At 38.5% G+C, this 15,863-nt stretch overlaps 1 protein-coding gene across 2 annotated transcripts in view; it reads right to left on the reverse strand.

Annotated features, from left to right (window-relative positions):
- Positions 1–15,633, reverse strand: part of LOC136875856 (uncharacterized) — a 289,779-nt gene extending 274,146 nt beyond the window's left edge. The window contains exon 1 of one of the 2 annotated variants that reach the window (XM_068228203.1): positions 15,337–15,633. The gene's annotated coding sequence lies outside the window, so the exon portion shown is untranslated. Of the gene's footprint in view, positions 1–1,302; positions 1,431–15,336 lie in introns of those variants that run through there. The other variant, XM_068228204.1, reaches the window with a different exon arrangement.
- Between the last annotated feature and the right edge of the window lie 230 nt (positions 15,634–15,863).

Genomic DNA, 15,863 nt, shown 5'->3' on the forward strand with positions numbered 1-15,863 from the left:
CGCACCCGACAGGAGCTCATAAAACTTCAGTGGGCAGTTCTTCCTTATCCACCCTACAGCCTGGATCTCGTGCCTTCTGACTTCCATCTGTTCAGCTCAATGAGGGATGCGCTCCATGGGAAGCACTACGTGGATGTCGGGGAAGTTATCAATGCAGCACGATGTTGGCTCCGACATCGACCAGTCGAGTGGTACCATGCAGGTATATAGGCCCTAACATTGCGGTGGCGTAAGGCCATAGCATTGAAAGGAATTTATGTTGAAAAATAGGGTATTGTAGCAAAAGGATTGGGGAATAACATGGTGTATTTGAATCCTCATTAAAACCAACCTGCTTTTAGGAAAAAAATGTTATATATTGAACTCCCTTCGTAAAATAAATAAAACAAGGTCAGTTACTGGGCATGAAGGACATTTGAAACACAAGAAGATGTTCTCGACTTAATGCATGCCAATTCTTCTATGAACACTCATTAGGCAGCTCTAATCAGCATATCAGAAAGTATGACCACAAGTGGCCATAGAATTCACAAGGCCCTAAGCAAAGTTAATTTTGAGGCTCCTTAAAATTGTTTTAGTGATAAATAGTCAGCAGTGCTTGACAACTGTAAATGTATTGATCAAATATAGCAAGAGACAGTAAATTGAACAATTTTACAAGCATTCAGAAACTGACCTAAAAAACTGTTCTCCAGCTTTTAGAAGCACTGAATGTATCATTTACAGGCTAGAAGTCCAGTTCTGCTGAACCAAATCTCTCACAAGATTGAAAGCTAAATCTTTTTCATTCATATTCTTCAGTGAGTTAGTAATTTGTCATTTCTGATACAATACTTTCATACATCCTCCCTAAAGCCTTTCAGCAACTATACAGAAGTACGATGTACCTGAGAGCATGGATGGACAACAGTATCACTGCACTGCCGATGAACTTTTTTTTCTCAATATTAAAGTTGTTGTTATTTGCATATCTGTCAATTTACTTGAATATAATTGTGTAGTCTTTACAGAGCATAAATTTATATTGATGCAGAAGTGTATTCATTGGCATGTAGGATATTTTGACATATATAACGTTTTATCATTGTAGTAAACTATATGGAGTATATCTGAATCTGTATATTCTAATGTATTATGACAAAGGCTATTGCACTTGTTGTTTAATGCCAAATAAATGATTCAATGATTCAATGACCTCCAAAACATACAGTAAGTACTTCTTTAAGAGTATCAATGATGGAGAAGTTCTTCATCAAATTTTCTCTTCAAAGATTTAATCTTGTACAGAAAGCCAAAGTTTACCTCACAATTTACCATACACATGCTTTGCTAATCATGTCAACCACTATGTAAATGTAGTCTGTTCTGTAAACCTTTTCTTCTCTCAGGGCACTTAATTCAATTCATTTTTCATATCTTCCTACAATGAACTTTCTTTAACCCCTTGGTAATGTCAAGATTATCAGCTATTTTATTTGATGTGATCTCTGCAGAGATAAATCCTCTTTATCTATAGTCTGATAGCCAAGAGAGAAACTACTTCAAGCAAAAGATAACTGATACACACACACAAAGGAGACTTTTCAAGGCACTCTGCAGTTTCCTTCAACTGATACCGTATACTCTTAACACATTCCATTCAGCATTCTCATCTTGTTTCAGATAAAGGCTTCAGAGATATGTTGACCCTTTTCTCCATCTCTATGAGGATGCTGAGACACAATTTTGTGAAGTTCTGAAAAATAAGTGTCCCTTTGGGCATAATGCTTCATTACAAAGCAGGAAGTTCCAGCTATCATACTCACAAGGAGATAAGAAACTTAAATTAATTTTTACAGTTTTATGGTTTTAATGCCACTGTACTCTCCTGTCATGTTGTAATCAATGTTACTGTAACTGAAATAATAATAAACTGGAATAACCAGTTTTTGCAGAAATTCTCTGTAAGCCACCTTCTTCACCATAACGTGGATTAAGCCTAGTTATAACAACCAGGTGACTTTCCTACCACTTTTCACTGTTGCATGTCTCTGAAGTGGTTTGTAGTGTAACATGTTGAATGTAAATGAGGATATGTATTAAGACGAACAAATTATGCAGACTCGGCCTCTGAACCGAAGACAACAACACTGACCATTCAGCCAGAGTGTACCAACTGAATGGTCAGCATTATTTGAGAACTGTTGAGGACTGCACAAAATAACAAGGAGTCAATAAATGGGAGCTTATACAAGAATCAAATGTATGCATGTTTTGCCTCAAGACAAATGTCATCTAAACAACTAGTTAAGTGGTTGCAGAAGACAGATTCCTCAATAAATCTGCCCTTAAGTGCTCAGTTATATTTCAGATACCGGTATCTGTTTTAACTTAGCAGTTTGACATGTTTGATGAAAGGCAAGGTACATTAGGCTAACTGAGAAAGCTGGCCTTTCAACAGAGTCCGACCCTGGAAACTACCGACCCATCTCAATACCACCTGAATTATCTAAAATCTTAGAAACTGTTGTCAAAGTTAGGCTTATTAGTTACCTCGAAAAATGCAATTATTTTTCCAGATTTCAATATGGCTTCAGAGAAAAGGCTGGGGTGAATCCTGCCTTAATGGACATTATAATTGAGCTTCAAAATTATATTGATAAAGGTTACAAGACTGCTGGGCTGTTTATTGATTTAAAAAAGGCTTTTGATACTGTTAGCCATGAGCTTATGATATACAAACTGGATGTTGAAAATATCTTCATTTCTGCTCGCTTACACCGCGTTTAGGGCAAAACTTATACCATTGAAACACCAGCTTCATGACACATCCATTTATTACGAGCTGTTGACTACAACTGACTGACACACACACGCACATAGCAATTCAAAATGTCCAAAGACTATAACAAATGAAGATAAACCACTTGACTAAATTAATATGAATTACCAACACATAACCTCAATGTGTATTCCTAAAATATGTACAAGATATGATACATGACATTTTATTTTTTATGAGAAAACTTCAACATTCCAACACTCCCCCCTTTTCTCAAAAAAAATAAAAATACAACACCTCAATCAATTGTCCTCTCATCGCAAACCTATAAGCTTATACAAACTCTTAAGCTTGTTGCTTGATAAATTCTTTGTGAGCAAGTCTGCAGCATTTCTCTCTGATGCTACATATACAAACTCAATTAACCCCTTTTCTACCAGTTCTCTACATACATGGTACATGATGTCAATATGTTTTGACCTTTCACTCACAAAATCATTTTTACTCAATTTAATTGCTGCTGCATTGTCAGCAAAAACTTTACAAGGTATATCCATAAAGCTTTCCAGCCCTAGCTCTGATAGCAAATCTTTCATCCAAGTTACTTCTCGAGATACCTCTGCCATTGCCATGTATTCAGCATCCATGGTAGATCTAGCAATACAACTCTGTTTCTTACTATACCATGATACTGCTCCCCCTGCCACAGTGGTTACATAACCACTCACTGATCTTCTAGACTTAGTATCTCCTGCCCAATCTGCATCACAGAACACTTGTACTGACTCCTCACAATTTTGAAACACAACTTTAAATCTCTAGTACCACATAAATATCTCATGATATGCTTCACTTCTTTCCAATCTTTAATCTTAGGTTTTTGACAATTCTGACTAACTTTACTTACCGCAAATGCAATGTCAGGTCTAGTATTATTTGACAAATATAGCAAACTTCCTACTGCACTGCGATAAATGGTACAATCAAATTCCTGCTCATCATTTTCAGCTGCTGAATACCCACTTGGTAAAACAGTCCTACTCGGTTTACAGTCCCTCATGGAAAAATCAGCAAGTAATTTGTCAATGTATAAACTTTGACTCAACATAACCCCTTCTTTTGTCTGTTCTATTTTTATTGACAATAAGTTTGTTGCTTTCCCTAGATCTTTAATCTCTAACTCATCTGCCAACCTTATTTTAACCAACTTAACAACCTCTTTGTCACCTACTGCAATAATGTCATCAACATACAAGCCAATAATACAACACTCCTTTACATACACACATGGTTCTTTGATACATCTCTTAAAATCTAGACTTCTAATTATAGCATCAACACAAGCATTCCAGTCTTTACTCGAATTAGGTAGTCCATAGATGCTTTTCTTCAATTTACATACATAGTTTTGGACATCCTTTTCTACAAACAATTCTGGTTGCTCCATGTATACAGTACAACTGATTTCACTATTTAAGTAAGCACTAGTTACATCTAGATGTTCTACAGTCCAGCCTCTACGTACTGCAATACCTATTAACAGTCTCATTGTTTTCCTCTTTATAACAGGACTAAATGTTTCATCAAAACTAAGGTTCATCTGTCTCTTAAAACCTTGGGCAACCAACCTGGCTTTATATTTCTGAATGTTACCCTCACTGTCATATTTCAATGAAAACACCCACTTAGAACTAATTATCTTGACATTTTCTGGTCTTTTTACAATTTCCCAAACATCCTTCTTTCTCATCTCATTGATCTCCACTTTCATGGCCTCCATCCAGTTACCAGATTCTTGGCTTGACATAGCCTCCTCAACTGTTCTAGGTTCTACTATATTTGCATGCCTAACTTCCATCACTGCCTTACAATCTGCACAAGTCTTACCTTTCCTCTGTCTTATTGACCTTCTCAGACTATTACCTGGCTCTTGTATTGCTATAGACTCAACCTCTAGTTGTTCCTCTCCGGTCGTTGGCTCAACAGCCAATGTTTCCTCTCCGTCCTCTGTGTCTAACTCAGTCCCTAATTTTATCTCTGGATCTTCAGTGCACAGTATGTCAAAGTATGTTTCACTACCCTCTGCCTTTGGTACATTTATCTTTTCCTTGATATCAATTCCAGGACTTTTCACCTTAAAGGGAAATATCTGCTCCTCAAATACGACACTTCTCCTCACTATTACTCTTTCCCTTTCAAGACTCCATAACCTATATCCATCTTTAGTACCTGCCTCGTACCCTATCATAACACATGGCTCTGCTCTGGGATCTAACTTCCTGCTGTCTGCCCTCACAGCCCATGCCTGACATCCAAATACTTTCAATCTACCTATTTCTTCCTGATCCAACTTCCTATTGAACCACAGTTCATACGGTATCTGAAAATTTATTGCTGAGGATGGGCACCTATTTCTCAAGTACACTGCTGTCATTACCGCTTCTCCCCAGAATTCCTTTGGTAACCCTGACTGGATCAATAGACATCTAACAGTATCAAACATCGTTCTATTCTGCCTCTCTGCTAATCCATTTTGTTGTGGAGTGTACGGAACTGACCTCCTATGAGTAATACCACATTTTTGCAATTGTGCTTCAAACCTGCTACATGTATACTCTGTACCATTGTCAGATTGCACCACCTTAATTCCTACACCATGTAACTTTTCTGCATTTGCCTGATACCTATTAAATACCTCTAATACTTCACCCTTATTTTTCATACATACAGCCACATTAAATCTGGAGTATTCATCAATCATGGTTACAACATATTGAGCTTTCCCAAGTGATGGTGGACTAATTTTTCCAATTACATCAGTGTGCACAACATCAAGTGGTTTTTCTACCTTACGCTCACAAGACTTAGGTACTCCCTTGTTAGTTAGTTTCCCCTGAATGCATACAGAACAAGTATTAATGTCATTACTCCTTTTCAATTCTAACATAGGCAATTTAAACAAGGCTTCAGAATGTGCATGTCCGTATCTCTCATGCCACAACCTAACCTGCCCAACACTTTTAAATACTACATTGTTATTACATTCTTGATCTATCATTTGATCACAGTCACTCACAGCTACAATATCATTTCTCCCCTCTATTTGTACTACATACACATCATTCCTCCTGTTTGCAACAAACAATGTTTCATCTCCATTCTTATCTACAACCACTGCTTTCTCACCTGCAAATCCTACTTTGAAACCTTTGCTGGTTAACTTACCAACTGATATTAAATTTGCACCTAAGTTTGGTACATACAACACGTCTGTAAATGTAATTGTCCATCCTGTGGACATTTTTACTTTTACCTTACCTATACCTTTAATATCCAGCTTACTGTTATCTCCTATTTCTACATTCCCAGTTACATTTGTTAACATGTCTGTAAACATCTCCTTTGTTGGACACATATGATGGGACGCACCTGAATCGAACAACCAATCTTTAATTTTCTCAGCTCCCATAGAAACGACCATGCTCATCGCCTTATCTACTACATGTATAATTTCTGAGCTTACCAGTTTTCCACTCGCATTCACTGATTTACTCTCCTGCGATGGTTCGTCACTCTTCATTGTTGGACATACTTTTGAATAATGTCCTGACTTACCACAATTGAAGCACTTTTGGGTACTGCGACAATATTTAGATACATGCCCCTGTTTACCGCAATTGTAGCAACTATATTTTCCTCGTCCCACGTCTTCTTTCTTGATATCTCGCTTCTGTTGAACAACCATGGCTTGAGCTTCATCCTCCTCACGTTTTCCAGTGTCATAAGCCTTTCCTCCATTTTGCTGAAGTTTCCTTCTGCTTTCCTCCGTGAGTAATCTCGCCTTCACCTTCGAGATAGTCAGTTTCGCCAAATCAGCTTCCAAGGAAGGTATACAAGCTGCATATTCCTCTGTAAGATTTCCGATGATCATTCCTGCAACTTGTTGATCTGTGAATTCGTATCCGGCTTTACTAGTTCTCCTCCAAAGTTGATTTATTTTTGCGAAGTATTCTTGAACACTCATGTCCTTCGGCTTCACAAAATGAGTTAACTGTTTCAAGGTCATAGCACCATTCACTAGCCCTCCGTCATTGCACAACTCGTCCAGTTTTTCCCATGCCCTTTTCGCTGATTCAATATCTGCAATGTCACTTTCAAAATCTTCTCCGACATATTTGAAAATAACCGCTAACGCGATCACATTGTTTCGCGCTCGTCGTCTCGTTTCTGTCTGAGGCAGTTGACAACCTGGCGTATCCTCATACCCTATTACTGATTCCCATACATCTTTCAACAACAGCTCTTGTTTCACCTTTAATGCCCACGAAAAATAGTTCTCCACTGTAAGCTTGGCCACATTCCTATTCAGTGTTTCTTCACCGGTCCACGAGGTCGCCATTTTTACCGTCAATAATGTCACAACTTGCTTCGTCCGACGTTAATTCACGTTGCTCCATTTCCACTTATATTGACCGAAATTTACTGCGGCGTTTTGGCACTCTGGAGCTCTGGGCCCATAACCTGTTGAAAATATCTTCATTTCTGCTCGCTTACACCGCGTTTAGGGCAAAACTTATACCATTGAAACACCAGCTTCATGACACATCCATTTATTACGAGCTGTTGACTACAACTGACTGACACACACACGCACATAGCAATTCAAAATGTCCAAAGACTATAACAAATGAAGATAAACCACTTGACTAAATTAATATGAATTACCAACACATAACCTCAATGTGTATTCCTAAAATATGTACAAGATATGATACATGACATTTTATTTTTTATGAGAAAACTTCAACATTCCAACACTGGAAAAGGCAGGTGTGCGAGGTCCCTCGCTGCTCTGGTTTAAGGATTTCTTATCAAATCGACAACAATATGTTCAGATTGGCATGAATAAAAGTGAGCTACGAAAGATCTGCTTTGGTGTACCACAAGGTTCCATATTGGGTCCAATTTTGTTTCTTATATATATTAATGACAAAGCCCTGTGTACTTTTAAGGGTAAAATATCACTTTTGGCAGATGATACTTCACTGTTCTATTCATCAAATTCTGAAGATGAAATAGTTGCAGATATCCAGCATGACTGTTATATCTTAGATGAATGGCTGAGAAAAAATCTGCTAACAGCCAATTACTCAAAAACTGTGTGTATGATGTTCGATAAATCACAAAATGACCTAAATGCAACTACAAATATATTATTTGGCACTACGAAGTTGCAATGGGTTAAAGAAGTTAAATATCTTGGACTAATAATTGATAGTGCCCTCTCCTGGATACCTCATATATTAAACGTAAAAAATAAAATCTCTGTCTTGGTTGGTATCATTGGCAAGATTAAGTACCTACTAACAATTGACACTCTTCGTCTAATTTATTTCACAATGATACAATCTCGACTTTCTTACTTGTGTTTCATTTGGGGCAAAGCAACCCAAAATAACTTAAATACTTTGGAGGTCTTACAAAACAGGGTTATTAGATTTATGTATGGATTTCATCAACTATATTCTCGAAATAAAATGTACTCTGAAACAAATATATTACCTCTTACGAAATTAATCTCATTAAACGCATCACTTCTTATTCATAAAGTCTTGCATAACAAAATGTTCACCAACTCTGAATTTCCTAAAGTCACTGACATCCATTCATATAAGACAAGGCAAAAAAATAAATTACATGTTCATCAAAATTTTACAACAAGGTTTGGCACTAAGGGAGTGCAACACTTACTAATATCTGAATATAACAGCATTCCTGACAACATAGCAATCATCTCTAAAACTGTGCCATTTCGTAATAAGCTTAAGAAGTACCTGTTAGGCACTATAAATGTGTAACAGTTATTTCTCTGATATTTTCATTTCCAAATCTTAAAAGTCAAAAAGTTGTTCCTCCTGTATTGTTACTCTGATGATAATCCACTTAATATAATCCTATCCATTAGGTAAATTGTGATAGTTAAAGTATATGTAAAACCACTATTATTACTCTCTCACTTTTAGACCTTATGCGTTAATCCGCCATTGTTGTGATTATCTATGTATTGTTCCTCTTGACAGAGCTCTTGCTCTCTGGAACCCTATTTATCAATCAAATAAAAAAAAAAAATTAACACCGAAGTGGACTAAAAACATAAAAGTGGTGGCAGACATCGCTCCAGTACATAACTCTTTTGGCAGGAGTTATGGGAACAGCTAATCAACCACTGTGGTGGGAATAAAACCTGACACAAGTCCTTGGATGCTGCCTGTTTGGCTCATCACTTACAGTTAGAAATGCACACTATCATACAGTATGAGGTCATATTGCCAATGCTTTACACAATGAAGAATAGTAGGTATATAAAGTCTAGCTTCAGGAGGAAGTACAAGAAAGAGCTATTATACTAGCTGCTGATCAGTGAAAAACAACGCACTAATTTTCGACCCATCAAAGCAACTAGAATTCAGTGAAGAACAGCCACAAGACATCTATTTCAAAAATGGCTACTTGCAGGGTCCTCATACAACAAGGAAAAATATCAGGTGAGATCCATTATCGTTTATGATTCATTAGTTGGTGCAAGAAGAACTCTACCAAAACTGATATCTGGAATACATTTCAATTAAAAGAGAGCTTCCTTCTGACAATTACTGAGACTGTGATAAGAGAGTCAGTCCTCCAGAGTTACTATACGGTAAGAAGGCTATTACAGGGACATTGTTTTATCTAAGACAGGGATTGTCACTTTCCTAGTGCCAGCACTGTGAGCTTGTCTCCCGCCAAGCACTTTGCCATGATGCACTTCTCGGTGCCACAAGTTCCCCTCCTTTGCAGTCTACTGAGAGCCTTATCAGCGTAAGGTTCAGCTGACCCAATTGTTCATATGTTTTGTGCTCAGTATGTTGTTCCAATGCCATTTTCATAACATGAGCATGTATGTATACATAATACCTTCATAAAGTACAGGAAATCTTGTGTGAAAACATGATGGAAATTCTGTAAGAAATTTTCAAACAGAGCCAGCCTAGCATCAATACAATAAAAAATCTAGCTAAAAGTTCAAACATATAGGTTCAGTAAATGATTGTAAAAGACAAAGAAGATTGGAGAGAGACTAGAGCACACCCCGCAAAAAAAAAAGTCTTAGATGTTTGTAGGAGTTTTGCTAATAAAGCAGTAAAATGACTTAAATTAAAGACATACATTTCAGCGGTACAAGAGTTAAGGAAATATGACCCCAAATAAGAGGTTAGATTTTTATAATTGGATTTTACAGAGAGTTAATTCTGGAGAAATGAATCTGAAATTGATTATTCTTTTTCTGCTGAAGCATGGTTTCATCTGCACGGGCACATCTGTTCTCAGAGTAGTAGGTATTATAGTAGGAGACACACTCATTTTGTACTCAAAACACCTTTGTACGGTGGAAAAATTGGAGCCTGGTGTGCACTTAATGGACACAGAATTATTGGGCCTACTTTATATAAGAGCACAATTAACAGTGAGCGTTAGGTGTATGAGATCCTTGACCACTTTCTTCATGAACTGACATATGTAGAGCATTTGTCAGCTAACTTTCAACAAGATTCCACCACTGCTCCCACTATAAATGGTCCGTTATTGGACATTATAAATTTTCCAGCCAACTCATTCCTGCTTGCCAGTGTTTCGCCCCTGTGTGCTAAGTTGGGCTCATCAGTTGGTTCTTAGCACACCCACCAAGACACATGGCTAGTGCATACCGTGGAAACCACTGTGTAGGCTATTTGGAGCCATTGGCAGTGCCAATGCACTATGAGAGACATTGTCTCATTACCAAAAATTGATGCCTGCTTGGCCATCAGATGATATATATGTTGATTCCAATGGGGAACCTGAAATATTTGTCCTAAATGAGTAAATTTATAATACCAATATAAATGGTCCATTATTGGTACCAACTGATAGCCTGCCTGGTGGCCATGATCGTTAAGGTGCTGAAGTCTAAATGGTCTGACACTGAGGTTAGCCGGTTCGAGTCCCGTTGGTTGAAAAGATTTTCACCATCAGAATGTTGGCCAGCAGGGTAGGAGAGGTGGTGGTATACAATTTCTAATCACTAGATTGCGTGCCAAAAGCCTGGATTAAATTCCAAACCTCTCCGCAGTGCTCATATGGAGTGAGGGCATATGACACTGTTGATGGTGATTCGTCCGTCAGATGGGGACGTTAAGCGTTGAGCAGACCCCTCGGTGCTATTCAACAGGAGTAGGCTATTGCCGGCACCGGGTTTCACCCTCTTCCTACTACAATGTATCACGTCATTCATTTCATCTCATTATCTCCTCTGATGAAGTTGATGTCAGGAAGGGGATCCGGCCATAAAAAAAAAATTAAAAAGCCATTACAGATTCATCTCGCCTCATACCCGACCCCGTAGGGAAACGAGACATGGGTTGGACAAACACTGGTGCCAACTGATGAGCCCAACTTAGTCCACGGGGGCGAAACGCTGGCAACCAGGAATAAGTTAGCTGGAAAATTTATAATGTCCAATAATGGACCATTTATATTGATATTATAAATTTATTCATTCGGGACAAATATTTCAGGTTCCTTATGGGAATCAACATCTATATCAACTGTTCCCACTGCTGAAGCATCTATGACAGAATTGCGTCAGATTTTTGGTACGAAGGGACGTGTGGCCCACGCGAAGCCTAGATTTATCACCATGCAACTTTAATCTATTGGGGGACTCTTAAAAATAGGGTGTATGCGAGAAACCCTCACACTATAAATGAGCTTAAAGATTATACAAGAGCTGAAATTGAGTCAATCAGTACTGAGGAAATTCTCAAAGTAAATAACAATTTCATAAGGAGGTGCTAGCAATGTGTAGCAGTGAAGGGCAAACATTTTCAGCACCAGCTGTGAACTAGGTTAAATACAAATACTTCTATACTCAATGACTCAGTGCCGTGCAAGCGTTGCCTGATTTATGGCAAAGTGCTCGGCAGGAGGCAGGTTCACAGCAGAAGCGACCAGGTCAGTAACAATCCCCGTCATAGATAAAACAATGTCCCTGTATCTTTATGGCAAGTCTGTTATGGTGTTCCTGTAATAATGAATTATACATGGGATATTGGTATTCATTGGTTATTCCATACTTCTCAGACCTGCTCATAGGAATTTAATGTATCACATTGCAATTTCCTTTTGTTTGAAATGTAAGACAAAATACATTTCTAAAGACCTAAGTTCTTATAAAATATATTTGCCTAAAACTGGCTTTAAAAGATAGATCCTGTTAAAAAGTGGTCATTTCTGAACAGAATTACTTGGCTGAGAGACAGAGTGTGTTACTTAGAAAGCTTAAAATGTTAATATAAAAGGCGGAGATGACCCTTCACCCGTCTTTACGACATAATTACCTTTTCTTTTATCTATTTACCATACCTATTGCCTACTAAAGGCCTAATAATAATGAAATGAAATGGTATATGGCTTTTAATGCCGGGAGTGTCTGAAGACAAGTTCGGCTTGCTAGATGCAGCTCTTTTGAATTGATGGCCGTAGGTGACTTGCGCGTCAAGATGAGGATGAAATTATGATGAAGGTGACACAAACACACAGCCCCCATGCCAGCACATTGAACCAATTATGGTTAACATTCCCGACCCTCCCGAAAATCGAACCTGGGACCCCTGTGACCAAGGGCCCCGCATACTAACCATTTAGCTATGGAGCCGAACATAATAATAATAATAATAATAATAATAATAATAATAATAATATTGAACAGACTGACACCGCAAATTGACCACAAGTTGGGAGAGTATCAGGGTGGCTTCAGGAGAGGGCGCTCTTGTCAGGACCATATCTTGAGTCTAAAAATGATAATCAAATATTACAATGCGCGGCCAAAGAACATCTTCATCTCTTTCGTTGACTTTCAAAAAGCATACAATTCAATAGATAGAGACACATTGATGGAAATTTTGAGAGAATATGGCATCGATCAAAAAACACTCAACTTACTTAGGTTAACATTAACAAACACCATATCCAATGTGAAATTTCGAGGAGAGATCAGCAAACCCTTCCAGATAAAAACAGGTCTGAGACAGGGTGACAGCTTATCCCCAACACTCTTCAACGTGGTTCTAGATAAGGTCATGAAAACACTGTGGAAACATAATGAATCAGGTGCTATAATAGGTAGTAAAAATAAACATGTCAAACCCAAGTGTTTGGCCTTTGCTGATGATTTGGCACTCTTCGCTGAGACAGAACAGGAAGCAATAACACAGATAAATGAACTACAGGAGATAGCTGAGAAAACAGGTTTAAAAATCTCCTTCACGAAAACAGAGATGATGAGCACGGACAGGAATTATGTGAAGAGAACAATGAAGACGAAATATGGCGAAGTGAAGGTCACAAAGCAGTTTAAATACCTGGGAGAAATTATCAGCAGCAACGGGATGGATAAAGAGGCCATGGAAAATAGAAGACTTAAGTTGGAAAGGCTAAACATTGCCACCAAAGCCATTTACAACAAAAATAATCTTTCCATCAATGCGAAACTAAGACATTATGATGCTGTGGTAAAACCAGTGATTCTGTATGGGGTGGAAACAGCAACACTAACGAACCTGGAAAAACTACTAAAGATTGAAAGGAGAATATTGAGGAGGATTTATGGCCCAAGGGTGGTAGAGGGAAACTACAGATTACGCTCAAATAAGGAGATATACAAAAGAACAGAAGACCTGGAAACAACAATAAGGAAAAGACGGCTGCGATTCTATGGACACAGGGTCAGAACGGATCCAACAAGGTTAAATAAACAAATTTGTAATAAAATATACTACTTGAAGAGCCAGGGGGGATATGCCGAGCAGATGAAGGAAGAACTCAGGAGGTTAGGAATTGCAGATGAAGAATGTCATGATAGAGACCAATTCAGGAAAAGACTTTCCAACATAAAAGTTCTGGTTGAAGAAAAGAAAGAGCGCAGAGGGGGAAGATGGACTGAAGAGAGAAGAGCGCAACATTCTGAAAGAATGAAGGCACTGTGGAGAAAGAGGAAGGAAGAAGGGATGATTAGAAGGAAGTGAAGTGGTATTGGCGTGGTCCTAAGTTTGGCTGGTTCGCAAGAAAGAAAGAAATAATAATAATAATAATAATAATAATAATAATAATAATAATAATAATAATAATAATAATAATATCACACGACTTTTCACATTTCTTTCGAATTTATTTGACTCTCCAAAAGTATCTTAATTTACGTTTTAGAGCGTTCCATTTCCCACCCCCACTTCCGCTAAGTACCGGTACATTTTAGCCATTCATTTTATAGGTTTCGATGATAAAAACTCTGAACAACATAGGTTATCAGACTGATATCCATTGTAACTATACAGAGAGAACTGTCCCTATCATGTCAATGCATCACTTGTTCAAAACAAATATATATATATATACTTGCAGTGTCTCTATTAGCAAAATATGGTTTGAATTCCTGCATCATCGAGTCACTGTCTAAACATCTGACTGGAAAGTTCTCTTGTGACTTGCGTCTTCATACTTACAATCAACAAGGAGATAGATATCAAGCCTTGAACAAACCATATTTTTAAGACAAACAAAATTGTGTTTATTTCTGATGTTATTTGCTTTGTGTCGCACCGACACAAATAGGTCTTATGGCGACGATGGGATAGGAAAGGCAAGGCCTAGGAATGGGCAGGAAGCGGCCGTGGTCTTAGTTAAGGTACATTTGCCTGGTGTGAAAATGGGAAACCACGGAAAACCATCTTCAGGGCTGCCGACAGTGGGGTTCGAACCTACTATTTCCCGGATGCAAGCTCACAACTGCGCGCCTCTAACCGCACGGCCAACTCGCCCGGTATTTCTGATGTCAAACATATTGTATGCAAATATGTGCTTTACTTAGGTAACCAACCCTCTTTGCAAAATTTCGTGTAGTTTGCGATTGGAATTCATTTCTACATAACATGCTAACGATGGGCCTACCGGTTTTTCGTCAGAAACATAATTTCAGCGGTTTAACCCGCGACCCCACAGGTGTGGAAAAAGCCGCATTCAGCGCACTTGTCAACCAAGGAACGCCGAATTAAGTTAAATAACTTGATAAGTGTCTACAGAAAACAGATTCCTCAATAAATCTACTCATTAGGTCCCATTTTTCAAACCACCTATCCATATACTTATTTTATCCTTACAAGTCAACGCTCGCTGGGATACAGATGAATGGCCGCGCGTTAACGCGCTACGCGTAAGTAGCCAAGCTCTGCCTGCATTCAGGAAACAAGTGGGTTCGGCTTTCCTGAGAATGGCTTTCTGTTGTTTCCCATTTTCACTTCCAGGTAAATGCCTGGACAGTTCTTATTCATAGGCCACAGCCGATTCCTTCCATCTCCTAACCCCGTTCACTATAATTCATTTCATCATCATTACTTGAACTGAGGATGGCATCAGGAAGGGCGTCCGCCCGTAAAAACATGTCACATATCTTCATCTAATCCCCGACCCCATAGCAGGTAACAAAAGGGTAGACATACCGTACATAAATACAGTTAAAGCTTGTTGCGAGTAGGTGCCAATAATCAAAAGCTTTGATATAGGCCTAGGTACCGGTACCAATTTACTCGATAGATGGAGCTACAGACTAATCTCCTAACGTCTGTGTCTTCACTGTCTTGTATTAAACGATGCGATATCACCTACATTTAATTGTTTTTAAATGGCTACTTTTCTACTTGCGTCAAACACCATACACTACTATGCACCGCAAAATAATAGTCAAGAAGCACCCGTACACACGCCTCGCACTGATCAAAGCTGTGCAGATACTGATTACTGATTGCTCCTGAGTAAGAGGCCTGATTAAACTACACGTCAAATAAGATAAAACGAAGTTCGCGTGCTTTTTCCTCATGACGTAATACCACGTCTTGCTTATCCAGCAAGTTGAGATCCAGCTGTATACGTTGTGACGCCAGTTCACGAGAAATTTGGCGAGCCGACTCGCATTCGAATGGCCCTCGTACTTAGCCTACCCTGCGTGCGGTGAACGAAAACTCCTTTA

This window comes from Anabrus simplex, chromosome 6, assembly GCF_040414725.1.
Source record: "Anabrus simplex isolate iqAnaSimp1 chromosome 6, ASM4041472v1, whole genome shotgun sequence".
Classification (NCBI taxonomy): Eukaryota; Metazoa; Arthropoda; class Insecta; order Orthoptera; family Tettigoniidae; genus Anabrus; species Anabrus simplex.